We start from the raw sequence: 6,229 nt of genomic DNA, 5'->3' as shown, positions 1-6,229 counted from the left end.
GCCATTGATTTGTTCCCTGACTTTATGCGCACGCAAGACATCCCGGCCTAGTAGCAGGAGTATTTCTGCTTTCTGGTCCAATTCTGGAATAAACTTGGCTACACGCCTGAGGTGCGGCTGGTTCATTACAGCACTCGGTGTTGGAATTTCACTCCTATTATTTGGAATGTCCTGACATTCAATCAGCGGGGGCAATGAGATTACTACAGACCCATCCAAGGACTCTAACTGAAAGCCTTCAACCATTTTGCCCCATGTTTCAACAAGGCCAGAGCATGTTCTTAGGTTGTAGCAGAGAGGCTCGGTTTGAATGTCAATTGTTCAAAGAACTCCGGCCTAGCTAAAGAACGATTGCTTTGGTCGTCCATAATTACATACGCATTAACTGCTTTGTCCTTCTGACCTTTTGGGTACACCCTTGATAGACATATTTTTGAACATGAACGACCCCAACGACCTGGTCCGCACACCGCTGTACAGCTTGAAGTCATTTCAACTTCGTTCGAAGGGTGTTCTCCCTCCCCGCCATCATCTTGAACGGGTGGAGGAGCCTTGTATGTCTGAGGTGGAGGTCCTGGATGCATGACGGTGTCGTGGCTTGTACGGTCACACTCGGTGCACTTTACTGTAGATTTACAGTCCCTGGCGAGATGTGAGTCTGAGGAGCAACATTTAAAGCATATTCCTTTCTCTTTTAGGAAGGCCTTCCTTTCGTCCAGTGGTTTGCTCCTAAAGGTCCTGCACTTTGTGAGCGGGTGGGGCTTGTTGTGCAATGGGCAGTTTTTGTTTATGTCCTTATCTGGAGCTGAAATGTTTGTTTTGTGCACAGCAACTGGTTTGCTTGCGCTTGCGTATTTTAAGTTGGTTTTGAATTGTGTTTGACTGTTTTGAAGAGCAAAACTAGGATCATTACGTTTCTTTGCCTCTTTGCATACAAACTTGCAAAAGTAACTGAAAGGTGGGAAATATCCGTTGTTCTCCTCTTTGTAATTGGAGCCATGAGACACCCACTTCTCTTGGAGTGCATATGGGAGTTTGTCCACTATTGGACCTATTCCCCTTGAAGTGTCCAAGTAAGACAGACCTGCCAAATATCCATCTTCTTTCGCCCCTTGGATCTCCTGCAGCAAATCCCCTAATTCGCGTAGTTTTATATTGTCTTTAGGTAGTAGTTTAGGGAAGCTGTCCAATCTCTGAAAAAGTGACTTTTCAATCATCATTCAGGCGCCGCATAGCACTCTTGTAGTCTTTCCCATGCTCTTGCTAAAGCTAATACAGGGTTATTGACGTGGACAGAGCGTATGCGCTTCACTTGGCTACTCGAGTCCTTTCCCAGCCATTTTGTCATAAGGTCGAGCTCCTGAGTTGGTGTGAGATTGACCTCAGCTACAGCACCATTAAATGAGGAAGACCAAGCTCTGAAGTTTTCTGGCCTGTCGTCATATTGGTAGAGACCTGAAGTTATTAGGTCTCTGCGTGCCATGTGTTGTGCGAATGGCTCAGCTGGGTGGGGAGCATAGGGTGTTGCATTGGACGGGGTTAAAAAGGGATTGAGGTCGCTTTGGGATCGCACATAGTCTTTAGTTCTCTCTCTTTTTACTCTCTCAGACACAGAACTCCTTTTCTCCTCTTCTATTGCCTCTGCTTCTTCTAATACTTCAGCCTCTGCTTCAGCTGCTTGAGCTTCTCTTTGCAACGTTAATGCTTGTAGAGCAGCATCAATCTTTGTCTTTTTCACTATTAGCTCAGCTTCCTTAGTTGCATAAGATGCTCTTACCTTCGCTGCCTCGGCTATTGCACGAGCACGAGCAGCACTCCTTGTAGAAGATGTTGTGGAGCGTATTTGACTCGCAGCTGAACCTTTCACTGATGCCATTTTGACCACGATGAAATGTCAAATGCCGCCTTTTCACTGTAGTGTTGTATGAAACACGCAGCTAAACCGCCAGCAAAGAACCAGGGAGATGTATTTCGTAGAAATTTTCTTTACTGGAAACGGTGAAAACTGTGAAGCACATTACGTATACTTTCAGAACAAGTCAGATGTTCGTACAATACATTGCACTCATCTATAAACATTTTCGCATATAACCACGTAATATTACATAAGTCATACAGGTAAGTATGTAACATAAACTTACGGCGTTGCCTTGTTAACAGATCGACGTGGATGGCAAAGTTTCACAATGGATTGGGATCCGATATCCCGTGCTAGATCTGCTCATGGCCTCTGTTTACTACCGCGAAGCGGGACCGGAAGCGCCAAACAGAAAACCGGAAGTCGCTCTATTCGAAAATATTAGCTAATTAATTACAATTAACAAAACAATGATTACAATTGTAAACACTTCGAATATATTTCTTAACTTATTAACATTTTTAACATATATAAATTGAGATATTTATTATTTAGAAGTTATTTATGAAAAGTGCCTGCGGGCAGGCAGTACAACTGCAGCATGAGTTTTCAGATGATCATGTTGCATTCACCTCTGTTTTGAAATAAATGTGTCTCCTGACCAAAAATGATGTTTTCTCCATCGAGAAAACGTCAAAAACGTCATAATGTGACTGCGGCATACGTTTTCACATGATCATGTTGCATTCACCTCTGTTTTGAAATAAATGTGTCTCCTGACCAAAAGTGATGGTTTCCCCCCACGAGCAGACGTCAAAAACGTCATAATGTGACTGCAGCATGAGTTTTCAGATGATCATGTTGCATTCACCTCTGTTTTGAAATAAATGTGTCTCCTGACCAAAAATGACGTTTTCTCCTCCACGAGAAAACGTCAAAAACGTCATAATGTGACTGCGGCATACGTTTTCACATGATCATGTTGCATTCACACCTCTGTTTTGAAATAAATGTGTCTCCTGACCAAAAATGATGTTTTCTCCACGAGAAAACGTCAAAAACGTCATAATGTGACTGCGGCATACGTTTTCACATGATCATGTTGCATTCACCTCTGTTTTGAAATAAATGTGTCTCCTGACCAAAAATGATGTTTTCTCCACGAGAAAACGTCAAAAACGTCATAATGTGACTACAGCATACGTTTTCAGATGATCATGTTGCATTCACTTCTGTTTTGAAATAAATGTGTCTCCTGACCAAAAATGATGTTTTCTCCACGAGAAAACGTCAAAAAAGTCATAATATGACTGCGGCATACGTTTTCACATGATCATGTTGCATTCACCTCTGTTTTGAAATAAATGTGTCTCCTGATCAAAAATGATGTTTTCCCCACGAGCAGACGTCAAAAACGTCATAATGTGACTGCAGCATGAGTTTTCAGATGATCATGTTGCATTCACCTCTGTTTTGAAATAAATGTGTCTCCTGACCAAAAATGATGTTTTCTCCACGAGAAAACGTCAAAAACGTCATAATGTGACTGCGGCATACGTTTTCACATGATCATGTTGCATTCACCTCTGTTTTGAAATAAATGTGTCTCCTGACCAAAAGTGATGGTTTCCCCACGAGCAGACGTCAAAAACGTCATAATGTGACTGCAGCATGAGTTTTCAGATGATCATGTTGCATTCACCTCTGTTTTGAATAAATGTGTCTCCTGACCAAAAATGACGTTTTCTCCACGAGAAAACGTCAAAAACGTCATAATGTGACTGCGGCATACGTTTTCACATGATCATGTTGCATTCACCTCTGTTTTGAAATAAATGTGTCTCCTGACCAAAAGTGATGGTTTCCCCACGAGCAGACGTCAAAAACGTCATAATGTGACTGCAGCATGAGTTTTCAGATGATCATGTTGCATTCAGCTCTGTTTTGAAATAAATGTGTCTCCTGACCAAAAATGATGTTTTCTCCACGAGAAAACGTCAAAAAAGTCATAATGTGACTGCAGCATACGTTTTCACATGATCATGTTGCATTCACCTCTGTTTTGAAATAAATGTGTCTCCTGACCAAAAATGATGTTTTCCTCCACGAGAAAACGTCAAAAACGTCATAATGTAACTGCAGCATACGTTTTCACATGATCATGTTGCATTCACCTCTGTTTTGAAATAAATGTGTCTCCTGACCAAAAATGATGTTTTCTCTCACGAGAAAACCTCAAAAAAGTCATAATGTGACTGCGGCATACGTTTTCACATGATCATGTTTCATTCACCTCTGTTTTAAAATAAATGTGTCTCCTGACCAAAAGTGATGTTTCCTCACGAGCAGACGTCAAAAACGTCATAATGTGACTGCAGCATGAGTTTTCAGATGATCATGTTTCATTCACATCTGTTTTGAAATAAATGTGTCTCCTGACCAAAAGTGATGGTTTCCCCACGAGCAGACGTCAAAAACGTCATAATGTGACTGCAGCATGAGTTTTCAGATGATCATGTTGCATTCACCTCTGTTTTGAAATAAATGTGTCTCCTGACCAAAAATGATGTTTTCTCCACGAGCAGACGTCAAAAACGTCATAATATGGCTGCGGCATACGTTTTCACATGATCATGTTGCATTCACCTCTGTTTTGAAATAAATGTGTCTCCTGACCAAAAATGATGTTTTCCCCATGAGCAGACGTCAAAAACGTCATAATGTGACTGCAGCATACGTTTTCACATGATCATGTTGCATTCACCTCTGTTTTGAAATAAATGTGTATCCTGACCAAAAATGATGTTTTCTCCACGAGAAAACCTCAAACAAGTCATAATATGGCTGCGGCATACGTTTTCACATGATCATTATTCATTCACCTCTGTTTTAAATAAAATGTGTCTCCTGAGCAAAAGTGATGGTTTCCTCCGAGCAGACGTCAAAAACGTCATAATGTGACTGCAGCATGAGTTTTCAGATGATCATGTTTCATTCACCTCTGTTTTGAAATAAATGTGTCTCCTGACCAAAAGTGATTGTTTCCCCACGAGCAGACGTCGTCAAAAAACGTCATAATGTGACTGCAGCATACGTTTTCACATGATCATGTTGCATTCACCTCTGTTTTGAAATAAATGTGTCTCCTGACCAAAAATGATGTTTTCTCCACGAGAAAAACTCAAAAAAGTCATAATGTGACTGCGGCATACGTTTTCACATGATCATGTTTCATTCACCTCTGTTTTAAAATAAATGTGTCTCCTGACCAAAAGTGATGGTTTCCTCACGAGCAGACGTCAAAAACGTCATAATGTGACTGCAGCATGAGTTTTCAGATGATCATGTTTCATTCACCTCTGTTTTGAAATAAATGTGTCTCCTGACCAAAAATGATGTTTTCTCTCCACGAGAAAACGTCAAAAACGTCATAATGTGACTGCAGCATACGTTTTCACATGATCATGTTCATTCACCTCTGTTTTGAAATAAATGTGTCTCCTGACCAAAAATGATGTTTTCTCCACGAGAAAACCTCAAAAAAGTCATAATATGACTGCGTCATACGTTTTCACATGATCATGTTGCATTCACCTCTGTTTTGAAATAAATGTGTCTCCTGACCAAAAATGATGTTTTCTCCACGAGAACGTCAAAAACGTCATAATGTGACTGCGGCATACGTTTTCACATGATCATGTTGCATTCACCTCTGTTTTGAAATAAATGTGTCTCCTGACCAAAAATGATGTTTTTCCACGAGCAGACGTCAAAAACGTCATAATGTGACTACAGCATACGTTTTCACATGATCATGTTGCATTCACCTCTGTTTTGAAATAAATGTGTCTCCTGACCAAAAATGATGTTTTCTCCACGAGAAAACGTCAAAAAATCATAATGTGACTGCGGCATACGTTTTCACATGATCATGTTGCATTCACCTCTGTTTTGAAATAAATGTGTCTCCTGACCAAAAATGATGTTTTCTCCACGAGAAAACGTCAAAAAAGTCATAATGGCTGCGGCATACGTTTTCACATGATCATGTTGCATTCACCTCTGTTTTGAAATAAATGTGTCTCCTGACCAAAAATGATGTTTTCTCCACGAGAAAACGTCAAAAACGTCATAATGTAACTACAGCATACGTTTTCAGATGATCATGTTGCATTCACTCTGTTTTGAAATAAATGTGTCTCCTGACCAAAAATGATGTTTTCTCCACGAGAAAACGTCAAAAAAGTCATATATGACTGCGGCATACGTTTTCACATGATCATGTTGCATTCACCTCTGTTTTGAAATAAATGTGTCTCCTGACCAAAAATGATGTTTTCCCACGAGCAGACGTCAAAAACGTCATAATGT

The 6,229-nt window shown here is 40.5% G+C and overlaps 1 long non-coding RNA gene across 1 annotated transcript; it reads right to left on the bottom strand.

Annotated features, from left to right (window-relative positions):
* Nucleotides 1–1,969: 1,969 nt before the first annotated feature.
* Nucleotides 1,970–2,262, bottom strand: LOC130520290 (uncharacterized). Its single transcript, XR_008948760.1, has 2 exons — nt 2,142–2,262; nt 1,970–2,005 (listed from the first exon to the last, which is right to left on the bottom strand). It is a non-coding gene; the product is annotated as an uncharacterized LOC130520290 (long non-coding RNA).
* Nucleotides 2,263–6,229: the final 3,967 nt, after the last annotated feature.

Source organism: Takifugu flavidus, unplaced genomic scaffold (assembly GCF_003711565.1).
Source record: "Takifugu flavidus isolate HTHZ2018 unplaced genomic scaffold, ASM371156v2 ctg338, whole genome shotgun sequence".
NCBI classification, from domain to species: Eukaryota; Metazoa; Chordata; class Actinopteri; order Tetraodontiformes; family Tetraodontidae; genus Takifugu; species Takifugu flavidus.
The sequence above is the reverse complement of the archived record's forward strand: the minus strand, read 5'-3'. Positions and strand labels throughout refer to the sequence as shown.